Below are 26,763 nucleotides of genomic sequence, written 5' to 3' on the forward strand. Positions count from 1 at the left end.
AAACCTCTTTCCTGAATCAAAGACCTACGGCGGCTCCAACAGTTAATCCAACAAGCATTTTCCTTGAGCAAATTTAGTGATGACAATATTTGTACAAATATTTATCATTGATTTCTCAACATAGCACATGCGATTCCCATTTCTCCATGGGAAACAATAGGAGGACACACACCTGTCCATGAAACAATGTATTTCCTGTAGCTGTGCACTTCCTGCATGGCTTCGACACAATCCCCCACTGCATCATCAGCGAAAGGAATGCTCTCTTCTGACAGATCATCTTCCAATAAAACACAGCAGGTTGGTAAACAAGGGGAAAGAGCCATTCCACGACCAAGGAATGCTGGTGTTGTTGCATTCCACAGCGTCAGATTGCATTTGTTGTCTCCCGTTTAACATTTTAGGCCAAGATTCCAGAACGATGAAAGAGATCATTTATTTTAAGCATCACAGAGATTCCATTCAGAAAGAGATGAAATGCTCCAGACTCTTCCTCATCCAACACATTGTTCTCCGGAGATAGGCACAAAATGCTGGAGTAACTCAGCGTTCTGGAGAGAAGTAATGGGTGACGTTTTGGGTCGTGACCCTTCTTCAAGTTTCTCAACACGAAACGTCACCCATTCCTTCTCTTCAGAGATGCTGCCTGTCCGGCTGAGTTACTCCAGCATTTTGTGTCTATCTTCGATTTAAACCAGCACATGCAGTTCTTTCCTACACACATTGTTCCCTGGCATTTTCACGCCCTTCAACGTGATCCCACCACCAGTCGCATCTTCCCAGCCGCATTCCTTTCCACTTTCTGTAAAAATCACTGCCTCTGCAACTTCTTGGTTCACTTATCCCTACCCACCCAACCTGCCCCCTCCGCATATTGCAACTGCAGGAGATGCAACACCAAGGGAGACCAGGTGGAGGTCAAGTCATTGGGTATTTTTAAAGCAGAGATTGACCCGTTTTTGGTTAGTACGGGTGCCAAGGTTTATGGGGAGAATGCCATAGAATGGGATTGAGAGGGAAAGTTAGATCAGCCATGTAGACTCGATGTGTTGAATGGCATAATTTTGCTCCTGTGACATGAACCTGTCCATACACCTCCTCTCTCATGTCCATATAGGGACTCCAGCAGTCCTACCATGTGAGACAGAGGTTCACGTGCATCTCTTCCAGCCTCTTCTACTGCATTTGGTGCTCCCAAAGTGACCTCCTTTACATCTGAAAGACTATGTGTAGGCCAGGCGACTAGTCGCTCATTTGCAGCATAAAACAAACCAATATCATGAACAATGAATGTTCCAATTTCAAGTAATCCCCTCCCCTCCACATATGCAGCCTGTGATCTTACAGCACCATGGTCTTTGCTCCATACCAAGCTTTTTATGACAAAGATAGACTCAAAGATATGGATAACTCAACAGGGTCAGGCAGCATCTCTGGAGAAAGAGGATAAGTGACGTTTTGGGTCGAGTCCCTTCTTCATGCTTCAAGTAGGGGGTGGGGGAGGAGGGATGTGAAGAGCTGGAAGCGAGAAAAGACTAGGGCCATTCAGGGCCAGCCACAAATGACCTCAGGTAGGGTGGCACCTTGTAGGTTCATTGTTGGAGAGGGCAGGGGGGAAGAAGTTTTGCTTCTGTTCAATGCCGCTAGAAGATGAGAGCGTTGATCACTTTCTGTACACACCTCACCACGTGTGCTTTCAGTAATGTCAGTGGGGGTAGAAGGCACCTATGACCACTAAATTCTGGTGGTCATCATAAGATCATAAGACATAACAGCAACGTTAGGCCATTCAACCCATCTAGTCTCCTCTGCCATTCAATCATGGATGATCTATTTTCCCCTCTCAACTCCATTCCCTGGCTTATGACAAACTTACTAATAAAGTGCCTTTCAATCACAGTTTTAAACCCCCCCCCCCCACGAGACTTTATCTCACCACTATCTATGGAAATGAATTCCACAGATTCAGCACCCACTGGATAAAGAAATTCTTCCTTATCTCCATTCTAAAGGTATATTCTTTTTATTCTGAGGCTGGGCCCTCTAATCTTAGACCCACCTTCTCCACATCCACTCTATCTAGGTCAGAGACAGCTCCAAGCCACCAAAGACAACTTCTCCCCTATTAAGTTGTTGTGTTCTGTCAAAAACCTGGCATTTACTACCAGAAGAAATTATAATTGCTTAATGTATTTAAACAAAGGTAGACAGAGGCTTTGTGAAGCAGTGTGGTTCCACAAAAAATGATCTGAGTCTGAAGAAGGGTCTCGACCCGAAACGTCACCCATTCCTTCTATCTAGAGATGCTGCCTGTCCAGCTGAGTTACTCCAGCCTTTTGTGTCGATCTTTGATGATATTGAGGTGAGGGATTAAACAACAAAGTGCCAAAGGGGGGTAACAAAATAATAAGGGACAAAGCAAAAGACAACTGCAGAGTAAAAATAATAGTTGCTGCAGAATAACTAACATTGATTGTTCACATGTGAGGTGTATATTGTCAGAAGACAGCGAATTTCATGTAGATGAAGCATTGCCCACAGTGCTCTCTACAGGACTGAGTTGATGCAGCCCAGTCGAGTGGTCTCTTTAATTTTACCATAAACCCTAAGGTTTTGTCAGATTTTGCTTAAGCACATACATTCCTAGCCATATATTCAAGCCGGAAAATAGGAACGCATTGATTCTTACTGTACTGGCAAATCCTTCAATGTAATTCTACTTCTTATTGTCAGGGTCCTTTATTCTGTTCATTGACTTGACGATCATTTAAGCTGCTCAATAGATTTATTTACCAACCGTATGAGAAGGAAACACTTCACAGGAAGAATAAGCGCAGACTAAAGTTCTCACTGGTCTGTCTCCATCATGTGGCTTATTCACGAGTTTCAGAAGGTCACTTCCTGCTGGTCCACAAAGAAATCTCCTTTATAAGTAGAAACAAAAACACTGGAGATACTCAGCAGGTCGATTAGCATTAACGGAGAGAGAAGCAGAGTTAATGTTTCATTTGGCGGACCCTCTCAACATAATTTACATTGTGGGTATTAATCATTCCTGTGACATGTACAAAGAACACTATTTACTGCCACATTATGTTTTGTTTCGACTGCGAAAGCACCTGATTCAGAGTGACCCAGTCTAAGTTGATGTGCAGGAAGGAACTGCAGATGCTTATTTATACCGTTGATAGTCACCAAAAGCTGGAGTACTGTAAGTCAGCGAGTCTGGAGAAAAGGAATAGGTGACATCTCGGTGTTGGAACCCTTCTTCAGACTGAAAGATAGAGTAAGCCAGAACAAAACAGGGTCAGCAAGACCCCAGGAAGGGAGTCCATAATGGTCCATTGTTGGCTGGGGAAGATATGCTAATGACAGGGAGACAAAGATGCGAACAGTGGAAGTAGTAGAACCACTTGGGTGGGGGAAGGAGGAGAGAGGGTGGGGAAAGGAACGCATGAGTTACTAAGTTCATGTGCAATGGTTTCGGACAACAAGAGTCTCCTGATTTCCCTGAGGTCTGAAATCAATTCAAAAATACTTTTACACTGAATATTGTAGAATAAATTGTGACAAAGACCATGCGCCACTAACTTGAGCCATGAGAGCATAGCCAGTAACTCACAGACTTGAACTTGTCATCAAGAGGCAAAAACTAAATCCTACAATAAAAGTTAAGGAAATTAGATTCAATTGCTGGAACAAACCCGGAATCAAGATCTACTATTACTAATAGTGATTAAAAAAAAACGATGTGACTGTCATAAAAATATTGATCCACCAGTGTCCTTTGGGGTGGGAGAAAACTGCCCTCTAAATGTAATTCCAGAGCCACAACTACTGTATATGGTTGTATCTTATTTACTCTTTGAAATGGCTGAGCAAGCAACATAGTTATTTCAAACTGCTCCGTGGTTCAAGAAGGTGTCAAGAGTCAAGAGTTCAAAGTGTTTTATTGTCTTAAAGCCCTGTCCCACTGTACGAGTTCATTCCAAGAGCTCTCCCGAGTTTGCCCAGATTCGAACTCGGAGATTTACGGTAATGGCCGCTCGTCGGTACTCGGGGCTCTCGTGGACATTTTTCAACATGTTGAAAAATCTTCACGAGTCTTCCCGAGCTTACCGCATTTCCCGAGTACCTGCCGTTAGCGTTACGAGCCGCTAAGTGACGTCCCCGAGCTCCGACGTACCCGCTACGTACATTCTACGTGCTTACCACGAGTTTGATTTGTTTTTAAACTCGGGAGAGCACTTGAATGAACTCGTACAGTGGGACAGGGCCATATCTGTATGTCCCAGATAGAACAATGAAATTCTTACTTGTAGCAGCACAACAGGATCACCTAATCACCTAAGCAGGGGGTTATAGGAAGGAACTGCAGATGCTGGTTTAAACTGAAGATAGACACAAAATGCTGGAGTAACTCAGCGGGACAGGCAGCATGTCTAAGTAGAAGGAATGGATGACGTTTCAGGTCGAGACCCTTCTTCAGACCCTGAAGCAGGGTCTCGACACAAAACATCACCCAATCCTTCTATCCAGAGATGTTGCCTGTCCCGCTGAGTTACTCCAGCGTTTTGTGTCTAACTAAGCAAGGGGTTTAAGCATGGGCATACATTACCAATAGTCCCCATATCCTGCAGATGATAAGAACTGTTGTTTGTGACGGAAATGGCTCTGTGCTGTCTTGATACCTGATGTCCCTCAGAGCTGTTATTGTTTGTTTCTGCTTCAACACTAGCAAAGTAATCAGATACTACAGATACTCAACTCCCAACGAGATGTTCGTGCAGGGTTTCTTTAGTTTTAATAAAGGTTGTTGGAGAAATCAAAATAATGATATAAATGTTTTGTAATATTATACCACATTATCAAGGTTTAAGAAGGTGGATGAACAAACACCCTTTGTCACCGTGATTATAACCCAAAACAAAGCCAGAACAGATCGTACCATTACTCAACGGAGAGGTGTTCTTTATGCAGAGTATTCAACCTTTAATTTCTGCCTTATGCAATTTCAAACCACACACTTAGGACACCCAAAGTGATGGTTAATCATTGTGTTCATTATTTTTTCTGTTCCTGTTTTCTGGATTGTAACACGGGAAAGCTGGGCAGTTTCTCATTGTTGTTCCACAACACAGCATCTGCTGCTCCATTGTAATTACTGGAAAAGAAAGGTTGCCAGAACAGAAATAGGACCACTGGCTAACAATCACTTGGATGGTGCACTTAAGTGTAGATGAAGGCAACCTTCCTGTCACCCCCATCTCCCTGCAATACCTCCCTTACACCAAGTGCACCCTCTGGGATGACCGCTCAGATCATGAATTGTATCTACTGAAAGCGCTAACTCGAAACGTGCATTCTACCCATTAGGCCATAACCGCTAATTTCTACTTTTATGATGTCTAGATGCAGAATGAATGAATGTTTCGCTTGGACAGCTTACAACGGTATGAACGATTATTTCTCTAACTTCAAGTATCCCTTGCATTCCCTCTCTCCCCCCAGCCTAGTCGACCTACTGGTTCCACTGTTCACATCCCTGTATCCTTTCCTTCCCACCTCTTCACCAGCCAACAATGGCCATCATGGGTTCCACCCTTCCTTGGTCATCTATTGCCGACCATGATTTGTTCTGTTCTTTTCCTACTTCCTACTAAAGGGGGGGGTTCCGACCCGAAACATCACTCATCCTTTCTCTCCAGAGATGCTGCCTGGCCCATTGAGTTACTCCAGCTCTTTGTGTCTATCTTCGAATGAATGTTTCTGTTCCCAGTATCTTAATATCAATATGGATCAGGAAAGAAGTCTTGGATGTTTGCATGAACTTTGGCTGAGATGATTGCTTGCAGAGGAAGATGCTCAGGTGGTGTATATCACTGCAGCTTCGGGCAATTTCACTTACACAGTGGGTATTGTGCATTGAGTGCGTGATCCCCACATGGCTGCAGCAAGAAGTCTGCATCAGTTGCAAGACTGATTCCCGCAGATGGTGGTGGAAGTTGATTGATTATCTGCATGATCCCCAATTTGGTGTGTGTGTGTATATATGAGGATGAGAACCAGTTGGAAGCATGCCTTGTTTTGCTCGTGTTTTTCCAAGGAGGAAATGAAATGAGTAAAAGTTTGATTTTATTGGAATATTTTAATTTGTTGCTGAATAATGCTTTGAATCATAAACGGCTGAAACACAGATATTTGTTTATAAGCGTATTCCAACAAAATCGATCTAACCACAGATTAGACCTCAAGCATCTGCTTTTATTTCTATTTTCTTTGTCTTTTTGATGTTTAGGGACCTTTTCTTGTCTTGTGTTTAATCGTTCCATTCCATTAAATCTGCCTATGTGTGAATACATTAGTGAGATGGTGGTATTTTCTTGAGGTTATGAATGTTTAAAATTCATGCAATGTTCAGCAGAAACGGCGAGAGTAATTCCAATCCTACGAGTCTCCCAGGGACAAAAAGTAACTAATTAATTCAACCTCAAAGAATACAAGCTGAGAAATGATTGCTGCCAATATTGTTCTGGCAAAACAAAGACAAATTGTTTATGTAGTCCCTTTACCATTGTTAGATGTCCCAAGCCAGTTTGCGGACATATTATCAAACAAAATTTGTCACCAGCCATACAAAGAGGCGTTTAAGTCAATAGCTAAGAGGAAAAAGGTAGAGATACAGTTAAACGCATTGGGTGTTCTGTAGTAGCTTGTAATGGTGGCTAATTTCTCTGTTAAAGTTAAGACCGTTGTTTTTAATCGTATCACGGCAAAGAACGTGGTAAATCTGAGAACATGCTTTGCTTACAGCCCAGCGGTATGAATATTGATTTCTCTAACTTCAAGTAACCCCGGCATTCCCTCTCCCTCCATCCCTTCGCCACCCAAGTTGCACCAGCTTCTCGTTTTCACCCAACAAACAGCTACCAATGGCCTGTTTCCTTTATCATCATTACTGTTTTGCATAGCTTGCATTCATTGTTCTTTATCTCTCTACATCATCATCTATACCTCTCATTTCCCTTTCCCCTGACTAGTCTGAAGAAGGGTCTCGACCCGAAATGTCACCCATTCCTTCTCTCGAGAGATGCATGCTGCCTGTCCCGCTAAGTAACGCCAGCTTTTTGTGTCTATCTTAGCTTTCTTATGGGGGTGTACTTGGAGAAGTAGCCCACTTGATACTTTTCTTCATTTAGCCAAAGGAGCAGAATATTTATAACTCTCAATTGAAACACAAGATTTCAGTTGTTTTCTCCCAATGGAACCAAATCCTTCCTGTGGCTAACATTGGCTTGCAAATCATTACAATTACTTTGCATTTGTTTGCATTTTTGCTGTATATTTATAATTTCTTTGTAACACACGAGTGTTAAAGGGCCCGTCCCACTTTCACGACCTAATTCATGACCTTTTTTACTCGTGGACATTTTTCATCATGCTAGTAAAACGCCCTGACCTACTTGATGCCACGAGTACCTATGACTAGCATCACGGTCTGCTACGACCTACCCACGACCTCCTACGATCTCATACGATCTCCTACGACTTCCTACGACCTTGTGATGACCATGCTGCGAGTATGAGTCAAGGGCAAGCTCGGCAGAGGTGGTGAATTAGGTCGTGAAAGTGGGACAGGCCCTTAAGTCAGTGATAAAAACTTAGAGACAGATCATTTATATCATAAAACATACTGAAGATGCTACCATTCCATATTCCACAACTTTAAGAGGGAGTATGTGTGAGCACTTTCAACTACTGTTGGACCCTTTACATCCATATATCCACTGCCGTCACTTCACCAGTTCCATTATTTCTAATGTGTGACCCAGGAAAATGGTGACCATATTGTTCTGAAGAACAATTTTGAAGAGGGGTCCCAACCCAAATCGTCACCTACCTGTCCGGCTGAGTTACCTAAAGACTTGTATCATTTTGACCAAGTTATTTTTATGTTGTTAAACTCCCCTGCCTTTCATGATTGTGAATTAGTATAAAAGACCAAAACATTTGAGGTTAGTTTAGTTTAGAGATATGGGCCCTTCGGACTACTGAGTCTGCGCCAACCAGCAATCCCCGTGCACCAGCACTATCCTACACACTAGGAACAATTTTTACAATTTTACCGAAGCCACTTTATCTACCAAACCTGTATGTATTTGGACTGTCAGAGGAAACCAGAGCACCCGGAGAAAATCCACATGGTCATTAGGAGAACGTACAAACTCTGTACAGACAGCACGTGTAGTCAGGATCGAACCTGGGTCACTGGGGCTGTAAGGCAGCAACTCTCCTGCAGTCCATGCGCCCAGCCTGTTGCGCCTTTCCAGGATGCCTGCATTCACCTTCCACTTTGAGCCAATACACTCTTCCACACTGACCCTGGGCCCTTGCTTAGCCAGTCAGCCAGCTTCTCTGCTTTCATCTGCACCCAGATGGTGCAAGCCGTGCAAAGCCTTCAAAATCAAGTAGATTCTTTCTTCAGGTCATCTGCAGTCTCATTCACTGAAAGTCAGCAATCATCTCCCTACCTTTCTGTTGCCATTGGAGGTACATAGGTGCGCTAAGTTGGGCAAAGGCATATGGAAGGCAGGTAAAGAAGGTATGAACAAGAATGCGAATTGTATGCAGTGAGGCAAGATATGTCTTCTAGATTTGTAAGAATGCTTGACAATGTTATGGTCAGTGGCAGAGGAAATGTAAGAAATGCTGTCCTGTGGAACAGTTGTTATCACACTTGGATGAGCTCTTGTGCAATCACTAAAGGCGTTGGCCAGATTGCCTCTCCTCCCTTCCTCTTCCTCTAGACCCTCTTACTTTTCTTCAGCTGCTCCCCATAAGATTACTGGTGAGGGCCATGTGTTCACTGTAGCAGGATAATGCGGCATGCTATGAATCTTGATAAGGTTTTCTGACAAACTTTGTCAGTTGTGCTGTATGTAGTAGAACACAACAACCCTGCAGATTTCTGCAAGTTGAGCCAAACTTTGGAAAGCACTAAATCCTTGTAGAATTTCACCAACAACAATCCACTCCGGCAGCTGTGGAATTCACATTCAATGAATCTGGAATTTAAAGCTGATGTAGTAATGGTGGCCCTGAAATGACTGGATTATCACCTGCTTCAATAATCATATTCATAGTCATAGAGTTACAAAGCTTGGTCCACCATGTCCCTGCCACCCATCAAACATGGGTACACAAAAATGCTGGAAAAACTCAGCGGGTACAGCAGCATCTATGGAGCGAAGGAAATAGGCAACGTTTCGGGCCGAAGTGTACCTTCGATTTTCCAGCATCTGCAGTTCCTTCTTAAACACCCATCAAACATGCATTTACGCTAATCCTAGGATAACAATAATCCTAGGATATTCTCTTCAAATCCTGATCAAATCCACTATCACTCATTTACACATTAGACACAATTGGCAGTGGTCAATTAACTTACCAACTGAGTAGGAAGGAACTGCAGATGCTGGTTTACTCCAAAGATAGACACAAAATGTTGTAGTAACTCAGCGGTACAGCCAGCATCTCTGGATAGAAGGAATGGGTGACGTGTTGGGTGGAGACCCTTCTTCTAACTTATCATGTCTTTGGCATGTGTGAGGAAACAGGAGCACTCGGTGGAAATCCACACAGTCACAGGAAGAACCTGGAGACCGGTGGCCTTTGGGGAAGAAAACCTGCCTTCTTTTCTTGGTCTGAATGACATGTAACTCAGGACTCACTCACCCCATTTCTCATCTGAGTCTGAAATAAGTGGCACAGTGGCATAGTGGTAGAGTTGCTGTCTTACAGTGCCAGAGACCCAGGTTCGATCCTGACGAAGGGTGCTGTCTGTACGGAGTTTGTACGTTCTCCCCGTGACCACGTTGGTTTTCTCCAATGCTCCAATTTCCTCCCACACTCCAAAGATGTGCAGGTTTGTAGGTTAATTAGCTTCGGTAATTAGCTTTGTAAATTGTCCCTTACATGTAGGATAGTGATTGCTAAATGCTGGCCTTGATCTCATGAATGGACAAATGAAATAATATAGAATTTAACCAGTAAGCAAGGGCTGGTTCCTTTAATAGTGAGGGTGATGCTCTCTTCAGTCAAGTATGTTTGACAGAGGTTACTGCCCAAAATATTGAGCTCTAGAATAGCAGCTGAGGTCAGGATTGATCAGCCATGATTGAATGGCGGTGTGGACTTGATGGGCCAAATGGCCAATTTCTGCTCATCACATGATCTTATGATAATTCCACATCTCATCAAAATTATACATAAAGAGAAATGTAATAAAAAGGTAGCGCAGATGCTGTTTTATACCAAAGATAGACACAAAATGCTGGAGTAACTCATCGGCTCAGACAGCATCGCAAGAGAAAATAGATATCTGACTTTTTGGGTCGGAACTGAAGAAGGGTCTAAAACATCACATGTCCAATTTCTCCCGAGATGCTGCCTGTCCCACCGAGTTACTCCAGCATTTTGTGCCTATCTTTTGTACATAAAGAGAATTCTCCCAATATCACATGATTGTTTCTGATGATGTTCTTACATTTTTGTCTCAAAGCTTGATGCACTGAAGGAGGTCATTTGGCCAAAAAAGTCTTAACGAGCTTCTTAAACAACATGCAGAGTGCATGCAGAGCAAAGTCTCACTACAGAAGTGAGATGCGTTCGGAGTTTCTAGACCGTTGAAGCTCTGTGCGAACTGATCTCTCTCATGTGTCCGTCCAATTTATTTTCAAGAACTCTGATTCTGTTCTTACCAACCTTACAGACTGTGAATTCCAGACCTTGAGCATCCTCTGGATACATAGGACTTTCCTCAAACACCCCAGTGACAGGCAGTAGCATGAACATTCCTGAGCTGACCTCTGTCCAGTACGTCCTGAATAAACAAGCAGATATGAGTGTAGACACAAAATGCTGGAGTAACTCAGCGGGAGAGGCAGAGAAGGAATGTGTAATGTTTCAGTTCGAGACCCTTCTTCAGACTTCACCCGAAACATCACCCATTCCTTCTCACCAGAGATGCTGTCTGTCTCGCTGAGTGACTCCAGCTTTTTGTGTCGAGCTTTGGTTTAAATAAGCATCTGCAGTTCCTTCCTAGATGTGAGTGTGTTCACCTGGGAGTGTGAATGTCAACTAAGGGTGGAGGAAGATGAGATTAATAAATGAAGGCAAACACAAGCACAAACAAAGAAGGGATTAATCCAAGGGCAAACACAATTCCAAAGACATATGCTGGGATAGTGTGACACGTACATAAAATTGAATGTGAAATTGGACATTTTCCACAATCAGCAGCAGCAGTCGGAGCACTACCCATTCAAATGGGTTTCGGGCAATTCTGGTGGGTGGTTTCTCCGATACCACAGTTGATTACAGGGTTTAGAGTTGTGTGGTTCTTTAATGTTGAGGTCTGTGGTGTTGTATTACTGGTCTGGATTGCCAGCATGGTATGTGGCTAATTGGTGTGTTCAAAAGCAATAAAAGATTATTCTGAGCCCATTAGACAGTGTCAACAGAGACAGGTGAAAACTATCACCCCAGTAACAGGGCGCGATTCAGGGGGTGGGGCTGGGAAAGTGCTACAAGACAACAAAAGGATTCTGGGGAAAAGATTGAGAGCCTTGCTACCAAGTGGTGGGGTGGAAGCGGTATTAGCAAGCCAGACTCACATGGTTCAGAGGGGTCACTGAGAGTGCAGGAACTGTCATAACTTCCTAGCATTCAGCACTTTAGAATGCCTGCAAGAGATAAGAAAGATAATGAGAAAAGAAAGCTTTGGGGAACCTAATATTAACTGTGAGGGAAAAGTTACAGAGAACATCAAGAGGTTGTTTGTGTTTGTGTTATAGCTGAAAATTTGGCTCTCTACCAAGTAACCGTGAAAGGATTTCACTATCACTCACCTCTTCCTCGTTCCTTAGGCTATAGTAGTAACAGGTAGCTGTAGAAAGCAACTTTACTAGAAACAGCTCAGAAAGCAGAGAAGTGGGGCTTACAGCCAGTGAATGCACTATAAGACCTCATGACAGTGAATGGATGTGATTGGTACTTATTTACATCTAGTGCTTTGTGTGTGCTAATCTGACCTTTAAAAGACCGACACAAGAATAAAAAGGAATGTACTAACCCCCAGGGCAGTATTTTCACATGTAGGTTGCTGTGCAGATATACCTAGTTGTAATAATTATTATTGAGCATGGAAAAATGAAGCCCAGAGCCTTGTTTTTAACTTGCTTTGTCTTTAATGACAACTTTGGAGCTCTCTGGTAGGATTTCATCGTTGCTGGCGATAGTGCAAGAGACCGGGGTTCAATCCTGATTACTGGTCCCGTTTGTATGTTCTCCCTGTGACTGCGTGGGCTTTCTCTGGGTGCTCTGGTTTCCTCCCACACTCCAAAGATGTGCAGGTTTGTAGGTTGTTTAAGAAGGAACTGCAGATGCTGGAAAATCGAAGGGACACAAAAATGCTGGAGAAACTCAGCGGGTGCAGCAGCATCTATGGAGCGAAGGAGATAGGCAACGTTTCGGGCCGAAACGTTGCCTATCTCCTTCGCTCCATAGATGCTGCTGCACCCGCTGAGTTTCTCCAGCATTTTTGTGTACATTCAGGTTTGTAGGTTAATTGGCTTCAGTAAAAATTGTAAATTTTCTCCTGTGTGTAGGGTAGTGCTAGTGTATGGGGATTGCTGGTCGGCGTGGACTCGGTGGGCCAAAGGTGCTGTATCTCTAAACGAAACCTAGCGAAAATTTGATTGTTCACGCTCATCTCAGTCAACTGGAATATATAACAAGCCTCTTGAAGAATTCTATTCCATTTGTCCGCAACAGAACTTCTTCCAGGGTCCATTCAAGTAAAGTGCTTGGTTAGTGTTCACTCAACTTGTACATTCTCAATTTTTAAAGACTTTCCCAAAACTCATCTCTGGATAAGTAATAACTGCGGATAACATGTCCCAGATCAGCACAATTAAGGGGTGACCTAGAGCATCTGTTTACATGTAAATTTAGTGATATAACATAGGTATCTGCATCCATCCACTTTCACGAGATGGGTAATCAGAAGCAGGAAGAAAGACACAATAATTATATCAACCCTGGAAATGATGGAATAGTATAAACATAGCTCATCTGAAGTATTAACCTTGGCGGCAACATAGCAATAGTATCAAAAAATGTCAGCAATTCCAGTTAAGTGGTTATATCAGTATAGATAGGAGCAGGTTAATCACATTCAGAATATTTCAATATATATTAATTACAGTGTGCAGACACTACTTGTACATGAGTTTGAGTCATTAGAGGAGGGATGTGGAGGCTTTGGGGAGAGTGCTGAAGAGGTTCACCAAGATATGCCTGGATTAAAGATAATTAGCCATAAGGAGAGGCTAGACAAACGTGGACTGTTTTCTCTGATGTGTCAGAGGCTGAGGGGGGAAAATGATAGAAGTTTAGAAAACGATGGGAAACATAGATAGGGTTATAACTGTTTTGCCCAGCATGAAAATATCAAATACTAGAAGGCATAGTCTTAAGATCAGAGAGGCAAAGTTTAAAGGAGAGGTGTGGGGCTTTTTTTTAACACAGAGAGTGGCAGATACGACAGTTGCCTTTTAGATAGGCACATGGATAAGCAGAGAAAGGAGGGATATGGACCATGTTCAGGCAGAAGGTATTGTGAAGGTATTAATTTGGCATTGTGTTTGGCACAGATATGATGCACCTTAGGTGCTTGTTCCTGTGCTGTACTATTCTATGCTCTACATTATATGAAATTCATTAACATCCTACATGGAGGTGCAATAGTGATTAGGAAGGTAAATGGTATGTTGGCCCTTTTTGTTGGGTTGGAATAAAGAAAATATCCCTGACTGCTGTTGTCTAAGGTCATGGTGAGTTTGAACTTGATGCACTGTGTACGGCTTTGGCCTGTTTATCCATCGTGCATTAAAGCTTCGCTGCACTGGATCGAGGGATGGCTGGTTTGCTGTATCAAAGAGATTGAGTAGACTTGGCCTATTTTCAAGTGTTCAGAAGAACAAGAGGGGATACTTACAAATTTCCTTTTGAATGTGTGCGTGGGGGAGGATGTTTTCCTTGGTGCAGAGTCTGGATCCAGGGTTCGGGATCTCAGAATAAGAAGTCATCCATTTAGAATTTAAGCGAGAACATGTTTCTTCACTCACAGACTCTGAATCTCTGGAATTCTCTGTGCCAGAAAGTTGCAGAGATTCAGTCAGTGATTTTATTTAAAACTGAATGAAATATATTTCTGGATATAAGGGGACTTGAGGAATGCGAGTTTTATGCTGAGGAAGATTGTCCATTTATGACACTGCACACACAAATGTTAAAATGACCCTCTGCTGCACCTCATTTGTATTCTTATATTTGAGGTATCAATATTTGGCAGTGACATAAATTTATCAAACCAAAGTTCTTGAATATCAAAGATTATTCAGTATTCCACACTAATACTAGCTTTCAAAAAATGCATTAACTTGTGTATGTAAAAAATTGTTCATTCAGAACATGCTGTTAGTATGATAAGCAGCCATTCTAGTACCCGTAAGATCATGCTAGCTTTAACCTCTACTTAGAGCTGATTTCCTTTAGCTAACACATTAACCCATGCAGTACTATTACAGTGTTTGAAGTTGCATACAGGCTAATTACATTTCCTATATTCCCAAGTGCAACGAGCAATCCATCAATTGTTAGTATGAGTTGTTACCAAACAAAACAATAAATAACACCTACTTTCTGCTGATAATTTTGAATTCAATAACTGGTTCATTTTACACGTGGACCTACAAAGTGTTGCAGCAGTCCTCATAAAAAGAGAACATTGTCTCCCAGCTCATGAAATTGCTTTGCCACTGCAATTTGAAAAGTTTCCACGTTAATGTTTTCAAAACAAATAGGCAGCATCATTTGGGTGAAGTATAGTGCGACCTTTCACTTCTACCCCCTGACCCCACCTCCAGCTTCCCTACTTGAACTGACCTTGGGAATGGAGGCTAAGTGCCGAATCCTTGTGATGGATGTATCTGAAGATTCGTGTCTCTGACCTCAGACTGGGGCGCAGCTACTGGGGTCACTGAAGCTGCTTCCTGGCCCCAGGCTCATGTCATTAACTTCACTGATTGCCTCAGCTCTTTCCAGCTCTTCTCCTCAATCCCATTATCTTCCAGTGTTCAGGGAATACAGATGTTTCTAACAAGTGGGGTTATAATTAATGAACAATTGTTCAAAAGTCTTCTTGTTGGGCCATACAGAAGTCCGGCTAGACTTTCCAACAAGTCCTTTAAATATTAATATGTAAAAGGCATAACTTGAAATACTTTGTTTTAAACGTCATTACTTTCAAAATGGCACAGGCTAAAAAACCATTGACCTGCTCCCAGGGTAGCATTTCAATAGACCAGACACTTCCTGTTCACTCCCATTGCACAGAATTCCCAATCCTAACATAACAATTAAGAGCAAACTCCTGGTTTAAGTGTAAAACATTCCCTAATTATCCTGAATTTAGTGCCCAGCCACACTCAATCAGTTGCCAAATGTTTCAAGAGACAGTGCCATGTTGCAGACATCTGCTGGTCTGGACAATCTCTGCTTCTCTTCAGTTTTTGAGTGTTACAGTTGAATTGCTGTGTGATTAAGTTGGCTTTTGGACAACAGCTTATAAACTTGGTATTTGTATTTGCAATCCGTAGACGTTCTTGCTTCTGCATATAAAAATATCCAGTGAGCATGTCTTGTGGAAGTAAATGACATTTGCCTTGGTGCCGGCTAGGGTACCAGCAGGATCAATAACTATCCTTTCTCATCTGTGACCTGACCTGTGGTGGCATGTACGTGAAACCGATCCCATCAATAACAATTTAAACAACCCTATGAAACGGGGAACCTGATATGTAACACAAACGTATAGACTTCCAATCTAAGTCTTAAACCAGGAACTTCACACGTTGAAAGCTGAAATCTTGAGGCAGCTTTGTGTACTGAAAACTCAAATCCATGATCGGAGATTCACACTGTGCAAGTGGAGACCCGTGTAATGGGTTTTATAGAACAACAGCTTGCATTTATATAGCATCTCTAACATAAGCGCTTCACAAGGCTGGTGGCAAAAAACGTTTCACAATCGCTCACAATTAGGGAGATAGTATAAGAAAATATAAAAAACTCGAAAAAATGTTTTAAAAAGGTTTTACGGTGGCCCTCATAGTGGTAACTGGGCCAAAGGGTTTGCAAAGTAGTTCCCAGTGATGGGAACTAGCCAACTGAATGCATGATGACCACTGCTGGAAGAAATATCATGATGGAGAAACAAGTGGTCAGTGTACAGGAATGGAAAGATCTCAAAGCAAAAAAGTTCAGAAGATGATTGAGAGATAGCAATAGTTGAAGCCATTGAGGAACTTGAAAACAGGGGTGAGAATTGAAGTGTTGTTGAACTGGTAGGCAATGTGGGTCAGAGATGATGGGTGAACTAGCTTAATATAAGAAAGGATACAGGTAGCAGAACAGATTAATCAGCACAATAAATGGCATGTAAACCAGGAGAAGAGTAAAGTAGAGATCTAGCAGGAAAATAGCACGGACGAAGTATATGAACAGTTCACAGGAAATTTAAAAATGTTGATCATAGAGTCATAGAGCTATGCAGCTTGAAAATAAGACATTTAACCCAACATGTCTACGCCAACTAATTTGCCTAACCCCACATGTCCAATTTACCTATGCCTGGTCCATATCCCTCCATTCCTTTTCTATTCCTGCACCTGTCCAAGTGTCATTGAAACATCATAATTGTACCTGCCTTTACCACTACCTCTGGTAGCTCATTCCATTTACGCATGACCATCTTTAGATTTTAGACTCTAGAGATGCAGTGTGGAAATAGGCCCTTCAGCCCACCATATCAGCACTGACCAGTGATCACCAGTATAGTTCTATCCTACACACTGGGGACAATTTACAGAAGCCAATCAACCTACAAACCTGAACGTCCTAAGAGTGTGGGGGGTGGAAATCGGAGCACCCGGAGAAAACCCATGCGGTCACAGGGAGAATGTACAGATTCCATGTAGACAACACCCGTAGTCACGATCGAACCCGGGTCTTTGGTGATGTAAGGCAGCAACTCTACCACTATGCCACCACTGTGCCACCCACTAATATGTTTGAAAGCCCCTTATAAACCTTCCCCTCAACCTTTGCCCTCTAGTTTCAGATTCCTCCACCCTCAGAAAAAGACTGTTGTAATTCACCTCAGTTAGCTATGCTCCTCGTGATTTTATAAACCTCTATAAGGTCACCCCTCAGCCTCCGATGCTTCAGGGGAAAAAAGTACGAGCCTATTCAGTCTCTCCTCATAACTAAAACTCTTCAACCATTGGAGAATAACACACATGCTGTGCTTCCTTGCAGCTAATGAAGTGACTGTGGATGCCCACAGCTCATATACGTGACATTCTTCATTGACTGAGGAAGAACGTTAACTAGCAAGCGTGTGACAGTGATATCTGACGAGTAGGAAGTGCACGTATCCATTTGACCTGGATTTGCAGATGTGATGATGGTGAAGCTGTTTGGGTTTTGTTGGCATTTTACTGTAAAACTGAAAGTGACATCTGGCTTGCTCGTGCGCACAGCTAAATGTCAGTGCAAAGATACTGCTGGTGTTACACTGCTCCTCCATAGAGTGCACTGTTGTAAACTTATAATCAGTAGAGAAGTCACGGCTCTGATGAGAATGTCAACAGCTATGCCAGAAGCTTGCTTTATGGAGAACGTCATATAGGGTTTGACAAGATGCAACTGAGATTTTAATATCACACAAGGGCCTAACTCTGTGCTTTGATTCTGTAAAGTTCAAAAGAATCAATGGTCCTATTAAGTGGTTAATATTGCAGCCTCTGCTGTATTCTTGTGTGTTTGTCCCAATCTTTATTTTGTTAGACTTTAGACTTTAGAGATACAGTGCGGATACAGGCCCTTCGGCCAACCAAGTCCGCGCCAACCGACGATCCACATACGCTATCCTACACACACTAGGGATAATTTACAATTGTTTTGCCCAAATCCAATTAACCTACAAACCTGTACATCTTTGGAATGTGGGAGGAAACCGATGCACCCGGAGAAAACCCACGTGGTCACAGGAAGAACATACTAACTCAGTATAGACAGCACAATAGTCAGGATGGAACCCGGGTCTCTGGTGCTGTAAGGCAGCAACTCTACCACTGTGCCACTGTGCTGCCACCAAACCTGTTCTCTGCAAAACGTTTCAAAAGTTATAATAATTGGAGACTTTTATTTCATGATTTGCTGTCTGTAAGAATACATCAATCTGACCTTTGGCCTGATCTACAAGGAGTCTGCCTGGAATTGTTAGCCCAAGTACCCTCCTTCATTGCATAACTATTGCATGAATCTATGACTTTTTTTCACTTTCTTTAGTCCTTTAAGGGGCTGTCCCACTGTACGGGTTCATTCAAGAGCTCTCCCGAGTTTAAAAAGAAATCAAACTCTCGATAAGCACGTAGAATGTACGTAGCGGGTACGTCAGAGCTCGGGACGTCTCTTAGCGGCTCGTAACGCTAACGGCAGGTACTCGGGAAACGCGGCAAGCTTGTGAAGACTCGTGAAGATTTTTCAAAGTGTGGAAAAATATCCACGAGAGCCCCGAGTACCTACGACTGGCTATTGCCGTAATTCTCCAAGTTCGAATCAGGGCAAACTCGGGAGAACTCTTGAATTAGCTCGTACAGTGGGACAGGCCCATTAGAGTCAAGAGTCAAGAGTGTTTTATTGTTATAAGTCCCAGATAGAACAATGAAACTCTTACTTGCTGCAGCACTACATAATATGTAAACATGATATGATGTGCTCCTGAAAATGACCACACTAAGAATATAGAAGAGGACAGCAAAGGGCGAGTCTCTTTGGCCCTGGATGCCGATACCCAACATGATACTAAGTTCAACTACTACCTTTTGTTTGCACATGCTCCAAATCCCTCCATTCCCTGTCCATTCATGTGCCTATCTGAAAGCCTCTTCAACACCACTATCTTATCTGCCAAGTCTGGCATGTGTTCTTAGCACTTACCACTTCCTATCTTAAAAAAAACTTGTCCTTTACATCTTCTTTACATTTTCTCCCATCACCTTAAAGCCAAATCTGTTAGTATTTGACATTTCCACTCTGGGGAAATGGTTCTGATTTTCTGCTCTATCTATGTCTTTCACCATTATATTACTTTTATCATTTCTCCTCTAACGCTCCAGAGACAATTGTCCATTTGTCTAGCCTCTCCTTAGAGCCAACACTCTTAAATCTAGACAATGTCCTGGTAAACCACTTCTGCAGTCTCTCCAAAGCCTCCATATCCTTCCTGTGATGGTGTGACCAGAACTGCACACAATACTCCAAATGCGGCCTAACCAAACTTTTATAAAGCTGCAACATTACTTACTTGACTCTTATACTCAATGGCCCTTCAATGAAGGCAAGCATACTAAATGCCTCCTTTACAACCCCATCTACCTATGTTGCTGCTTGCAAGGACTCCGAGATCTCTCAGTATATCAATGCTGTGCAAGGTCCTGACATTAACTATATACTTTTGACTTACATTTAACCACTTGAAAAAAACTCAGTCAAGCTTATGAGGCATGGCGTACCTTGGGTAGAACCATGCAGGCTGCTCCAAATTAGTCCTTTCTCTTCCAAATCCACCAAAATTGTCCTTGTGTGTTAGCATACCCGACACTGATCTTGCCATACATGGTCAATACCAATGCAAAGTACTCGTTTAGTATCTGGTCTATATTTTCTTGCTCCAAGCATAAATTCCCTAAGTCTTTAGTTAGAATCCGAATAAGAATCAGAATCAGAATCGGATTTTATTCGCCAAGTATGTTTTGCAACATACGAGGAATTTCACTGGCCAGGAACATCCTACCTTAATATCCTCTTCTCTAGTTTTGCACAATGTTCTTTAATTGAAATACAGTAACCAAGTGGTCAGATTACTTGACTAATATTTGAAGTCCTGTCGTAATGATATAAAGATTTCAAATTCCAGCGTGGCAGATGGAAAATGTAATCCATAAAGGTAAATAAATCTGAAATTAAAATAAAAACCATCCCCTTTAATGGCAATCACAAAACAACCAGATTATCGTTTCTGAACAAGAGTCCCGACCCGAAACGTCACCCATTCTTTTACTTCAAGAGATGCTGCCTGACCTGTTGAGTTACTCCAGCACTTTGTGTCTATCTCTGGTATAAGCCAGCATCGTGTTTCTACAGATTATCGCGTAGCCCATCTGGTTCACCAATATCCTTTGTGGAAGGAAATCTGCCACCCTTACCCTGTCTGGCCTTTGTGTTGCCTCAGATGCATCAAAACTGTTGATTTTGTAACTGCCCTCCGAAACGGTCCCGCAATCAATCCAGGGTGGATAATAAATAGTGGCCTGGCCAGCAACATCCACTTCTCCTGAACAAATAAATACAGAATATGTGGGTAGGATGTGGTCTGAAGCAAGATCGTGCAAGTCAAGGAAGTAAGAGGGATGACGTGCTGAGAGCTTCGCAGGAGCGCACAGGCTTTCTGGGGTTCATCAACTATCTGAATGACTTCCTCCCCCATCGGAATGAGCACCATACATCGTGTGAACCACTCAGACAGCTGACCAAGAAGGAAGTGGAATGATGCTGGGTGATGCTCACAGTCATGCTGGCAAACACATCAAGAAACAATGACCATAGAGATGCATTGTGTTAGTTCATGATAAAAACAAGAGCTGACACCAGAGACAGATGCTGAGGACCAATGTAAACATATGCAGGCAGAGCTCTAACAGTCTGAAGAAGGGTTCCAACCGGAAATGTCACCTTTCCATGTTCTCCTGAGATGCTGCCTGAACAGCTGAGTTATTCCAGCACTTTGTATTTTCTTTCGTGAACAAGCATCTGCAGATCCTTTTTGCCAGAGCTCTAATTGGGACGACAGATGGCACAATGGGCTAAGTGTTCGGCTGGCAACCGGAAGGTAGCCGGTTCGAATCCCGCTTGGAGTGCATACTGTTGTTGTGTCCTTGGGCAAGACACTTCACCCACCTTTGCCTGTGTGTGAATGTGTGTAAATGTGTGTGAGTGATGGATGGTGGTCGGAGGGGCCGTAGGCGCAGATTGGCAGCCACGCTTCCGTCAGTCTGCCCCAGGGCAGCTGTGGCTACAGAAGTAGCTTACCACCACCGAGTGTGACTGAGGAGTGAATGAATAATGCGATGTAAAGCGCCTTGAGTATTAGAAAGGCGCTATATAAATCCCATCCATTATTATTATTATTAATTGACCAAAACATGTGTTACATACCTATTCGAGAAAGAGCTACAGGATCTGATGTTTGGAGAAATGTCACCAGTATATATATGAGAGACCTACACAAAGTGCTGGAGTAACTCAGTGGATCAGGCAGTATCTTTGGAGGGCATGGATTGGTGACATTTTGGGTTGAGACTCTCCTCTGATTGATTGTAGTAAAGAGAAGAAAGCTAGAGATGAGACAAAGCCTGGCAAGTGATAAGTGGAAGAAGGAACTGCAGATGCTGGTTTAAACCGAAGATAGACACAAAAAGCTGGAGTAACTCAGAGAGACAGGCAGCATCGCTGGAGAGAAGGAATGGGTGACGTTTCGGGTCGAGACCCTTCTTCAGACTGGTTATGTGGAGAGATAAAGAACGATGGTAAAGGAAACAGGCCATTGTAAGCTGTTTGTAGGCTGAAAATGAGAAACCAGTGTGACTTGCGTGGGGGAGGGATAGAGAGAGAGGGAATGCCGGGGCTACCTGAAGTGAGATAAATCAATATTCATACCACTGGGCTGTAAGTTGCCCAAGCGAAATATGAGATGCTGTTCCTTCAATTTGCGTTTAGCCTCACTCTGACAATGGAGGAGACCGAGGACAGAAAGGTCTGTGTAGGAATGGGAAGGAGAATTATATAGTGTCCATCAACCTACGTACAGCCCTCCGCTCACTCTGCAGCAACCCTGACATTATAATCAAACCCGTCGACAAGGGAGGTGCCGTGGTAGTCTGGCACGCTGACCTCTACCGGGATGAGACCAGGCGACAACTCTCAGACACCTCCTCCTACTTATCCTTGGACTATGATCCCACAGACGAGCACCAGGCCTTAATCTCAAACACCATTGCTGATTTCAACACTTCTAGCTGTCTGCCTTCCACAGCCTCCAACCTTATCGATTCTCAACCCCGCACAGATCGTTTTTACCTTCTCCCAAAATCCACAAAACACCTGCCCTGGCAGACCCATTGTTTCTGCCCGCTACTGTCCCACGAAAAAGATTTCCACGTACCTCAACTCCATCCTATCCCCTAGTCCAATCTCTCCCGACCAATGCCCAAGATACCTCATACGCCTTCATCTCTTTAATGATTTCCGCTTTCTGAGCCCCCACTCCCTCATCTTTACTATGTACGTTCAGTCACTCTACACCTCCATCCCTCACCAGGAAGGTCTTAAAGCCCTCCGTTTCTTCCTCGAACGTAGAACCATCCAATTTCCCTCTACTCTGCCTAGCGGAGCTGGTCCTCACCCTCAACAAGTTCTCCTTTGAATCCTCCCACTTCCTCCAAGTCCAAGGCGTAACTATAGGCACCCGCATGGGGGCCAGCTACGCCTGCCTCTTTCTAGGGTACATTGAACAATCCCTGTTCCAGGCGTACACTGGCCCTATCCCCGAACTCTATCTCCATTACATTGATGACTGCATCGGTGCTACCTCCTGCACCCATGCAGAACTCGTGGACTTCATCATCAATTTTGATCCTGCACTCAAATTCTCCAACACCTCCCTCCCCTTTCTTGATCTCACAATCTCCATCACAAGAAATAGACTAATGACTGACGTCTATCACAAACCCACTGACTCCCACGACTATCTCGATTACACTTCTTCCCACCCTGCTTCCTGCAAAGACTCTATCCCCTACTCTCAATTCCTCCGTCTATGCCACATCTGCGCCCAAGATGAGGTGTTCCATACTAGAACATCCGAGGTTCCCCTCTCCCATCATAGATGAGGCCCTCACTCATGTCTCTTTGGTACCCCGCAGCTCTGCCCTTGCTCCCCCTCCCCCTAGTCGCCACAGAGACAGAGTCTCCCTAGTCCTTACCTTCCACCCCATCAGCCATCACATACAACACATAATCCTCCAAAATGTCTTCCACCTCCAACGGGATCCCACCACTAGCCACATTTTCCCATCTCCACCTCTTTCCGCCTTCTGCAGGGTCCATTCCCTCAGCAACTCCCTGGTTAACTCACCCCTTTCTACCCAAACCACCCCCTCCCCAGGTACCTTCCCCTGCAACCGCAGAAGCTGCAACACCTGTCGCTATACCTCCTCCCTCGACTCTGTCCAGGGACTCCGACAGTCCTTTCAGGTTAGGCAGAGGTTCACTTGCACCACCTCCAACCTCATCTACTGTGTCCGTTGTTCAAGATGTGGACTCTTATACATCAGCGAGACCAAACACAGACTGGGCGATCGTTTTGCTGAACACCTTCGCTCAGCCCACGTAAACCAACCTGATCTCCCGGTTGCTGGACACTTTAATTCTCCTTCCCATTCCTACACAGACCTTTCTGTCCTCGGTCTCCTCCATTGTCAGAGTGAGGCTAAACGCAAATTGGAGGAACAGCATCTCATATTTCGCTTGGGCAGCTTACAGCCCAGTGGTATGAATATTGCTTTGTCTCACTTCAAGTGGCCTCAGCATTCCCCCTCCCTCTATCCCTCCCCCACCCTAAGTCGCACTAGCTTCTCATTTTCACCCAACAAACAGCTTACAATGGCCTGTTTCCTTTATCATCATTACTTTTTTTGCATATCTTTCATTCATTGTTCTTTATCTCTCCACATCACTGTCTATATCTCTCGTTTCCCTTATCCCTAACCAGTCTGAGGAAGGGCCTCGACCCGTAACGTCACCCATTCCTTCTCTCCAGAGATGCTGCCTGTCCCGCTGAGTTACTCCAGCTTTTTGTGACTATCTTAAGTGATAAGTGGATACAAGTGAGGGGGATTAATTGGCGGAGGGTGGACAAAGGCACGAGGTAATAGTAGACAAAGATAAGGAGAGGACTAAAACGTGAAGCCAGAGGAAGGGATGCAGGTTGAAAGGAATGGCCATGGGAATGGGAGGGGGGAAGGAGAAAGGAGGAATGATAGTGGGAAAAATGAGCAGGCACCCAGTGGGCCACAGGGAAATACCCATCCCATTGCACACCCATTTCTCCCACTTTCCTGTTGCAAGAACAGTGATGCATTTCTATGTGATTTGGAGAGCAATTTGTAGGTGGCAGTATTTCAGTGTGCCTGCTGCCCTTGTCTTTTTTGATGGGGATCACAGGTTTGGGTGGTGCAGTCAGAGTAGTCGGGCCCAGTAACAGCAGTATACAGTGGGATAGTAGTGGTAGGAGAGCTAATGTTTAGAGACAAAAGGACACAAAGTGTTGGAGTAACTCAGCAAGACAGGCAGCATCTCTGGAGAGCATGAATAGGCAACGTTTCATTTCGAGATCCTTCATCAGATAGGTCACGACCTTCTTAGAGATGTTGATAGAGACAATCAGACAACCTGGTTTCCCCTCGGTTGTACCCAAGTTCCCCCGTAACGTTGGAGCTGCACATATCCAAGAAGGTGGAGAATATATATTCCATCATTCTGTTTGACATGCGCCTTATTGATGGTGGGAAGGCTCTCAGGTGGCAGAAGGTGAATCACTCACCGCAAAATAACCAGCCTTTGGTCGATCTCACAACCACAGTATTTATGTGGCTCCTCCAGTTGAGTTTGTGAATAATGCCAAAGCTGTGGACCACAGGAATGAGAAGAGGAGAGGTGAAGCACATCTTGCGTGCCCCATGAAAATTAGATCTTTCTCTCTCCTTATGGCTCAGAAACCTTGTCAGAATGTGCAAGGCCCATTCCATGGACTTCAGCAAAACAATCTAGACTGATGTCCCTTAATAATTGTGGAGCACTTCACATGGGGAGGTGCTATATTTTGAAAATAACATACATCGAGTTAACCTCATCTATTGCATCTGGTTTTTCCCATGTGACCCCCTGTACATTGTACATTACATTCTAAGCTTAGACTCGGGGACCATTTTACCAAACCCGGTCTGTCAAGGCCTACCGGATCTCCCGGTTGCTAACCATTTTAAGTCCTCCTCCCATACCCACACTGACCTTTCTGTCCTGGGCCTCCTGCATTGCCGGAGTGAGGCCTCACAAAAAATGGGGGAACAACACCTCATATTCTGCTTGGGTAGCTGACTGTCCAACACTATAAACGTTGAATTCTCCAATTTTAGGTAACCTCTAACCCCCCCCCAATCTCTGCCTCCCCTTTATCCTCCACACTCCTGTGACCACATGGATTTTCTCCGGGTGCACCAGTTTCCTCTCACATTCCAAAGATGTGCAGGTTTCTAAGTTAATTGTCATCTGTAAATTGGTCCTAGTGTGTAGAACTAGAACTTGTGTACTGGTGATTGTTGGGTGGCGTGGACTCGGTGGGCCAAAGGGCCTGTTTCCATACTATATCTCGAAAGCAAACAAAACTTAAAACTGCCTATCAAAAATCCCTCTTGCCTGTGTTCACACATTACCTGTCACGCTTTGTGTTGTCCCTCCTGTCCTAGCTTTCTCCCCCACCCCCCCCCCCTCCCTCAATCAGTTTGAAGAAGAGTCCTGACTCAAAACGCCACCAATCCATGTTCCCCAGGGATGCTGCCTGACCCAGTGAGTTACTCCAGCATTCTGTGTCTTTTTTTAAAGATTCTCTCTACTTTATTTAGGTGTTGCAAAATATTCTGTGACACCATTTCAAAGAAGAGCAGGTACAGTCACAGTGGCGCAGCGGTAGAGTTGTTGCCTTACAGCAAAAAATGCAGCGCCGGGGACTTGGGTTCGATCCCGACTACGGGCGCTGTCTGTGCGGAGTTTGTACGTTCTCCCCGTGACCTGCGTGGGTTTTCTCCGGGATCTTCGGTTTCCTCCCACATTCCAAAGACGTACAGATTTGTAGGTTCATTGTCTTGATAAATGTAAAAATTGTCCAGTATAAATTGTCCAACTTCCAGTATAGTCCCTGGTGGACTCTTCGGAAGTGATGACCTCAGGGTACAAGGTAAAGAAGTCACACATTGATCAATATCAATGCTCCCATGCATCGTGCTGCACTTCATGGAGGGGTTGTGGAGTTAAGAAGTGGAAGGGGTTGTGGAGTTATGAAATATCACTCTGTGTGCATGTTTAGTGCATTTGACCGAGGACAACATTCTGCCATTGCCATATTATTGTTTATTGGAGTTTACTGTGCGCAAATTAGCTGTGCATTTCCTTTGTTGTATTAGTGACTGCATTAACAATGTAGTCCATTGGGTATAAATGCAGCATATATGTCTCAAGCCCCATTAACTGAAACAATGGTCAATCTACAGGCAGCAATGCAGTGATGTTGTTGCTGTTGTGATTAGCAGCTATAGTTTGGGAGCTATTACTCTTTAAAACTACGAGGCTGAGTCTCAGCGGATTCTGCGTTTGGATAAGGCTGGCAGGTCGACGCTTTGCTTTTTGACAGTAGGAAGCCAAGAGGTAGAACAGCAGAAAGAGATAATATGCACTGATGAT

The 26,763-nt window shown here is 43.8% G+C and overlaps 1 protein-coding gene across 16 annotated transcripts in view; it reads left to right on the forward strand.

The window, feature by feature from the left end:
• Window positions 1-26,763, forward strand: part of mecom (MDS1 and EVI1 complex locus) — a 712,647-nt gene that overhangs the window by 369,446 nt on the left and 316,438 nt on the right. The gene's annotated exons all lie outside the window — the stretch shown is intronic.

Source organism: Amblyraja radiata, chromosome 13, assembly GCF_010909765.2.
Source record: "Amblyraja radiata isolate CabotCenter1 chromosome 13, sAmbRad1.1.pri, whole genome shotgun sequence".
Taxonomy (NCBI): Eukaryota; Metazoa; Chordata; class Chondrichthyes; order Rajiformes; family Rajidae; genus Amblyraja; species Amblyraja radiata.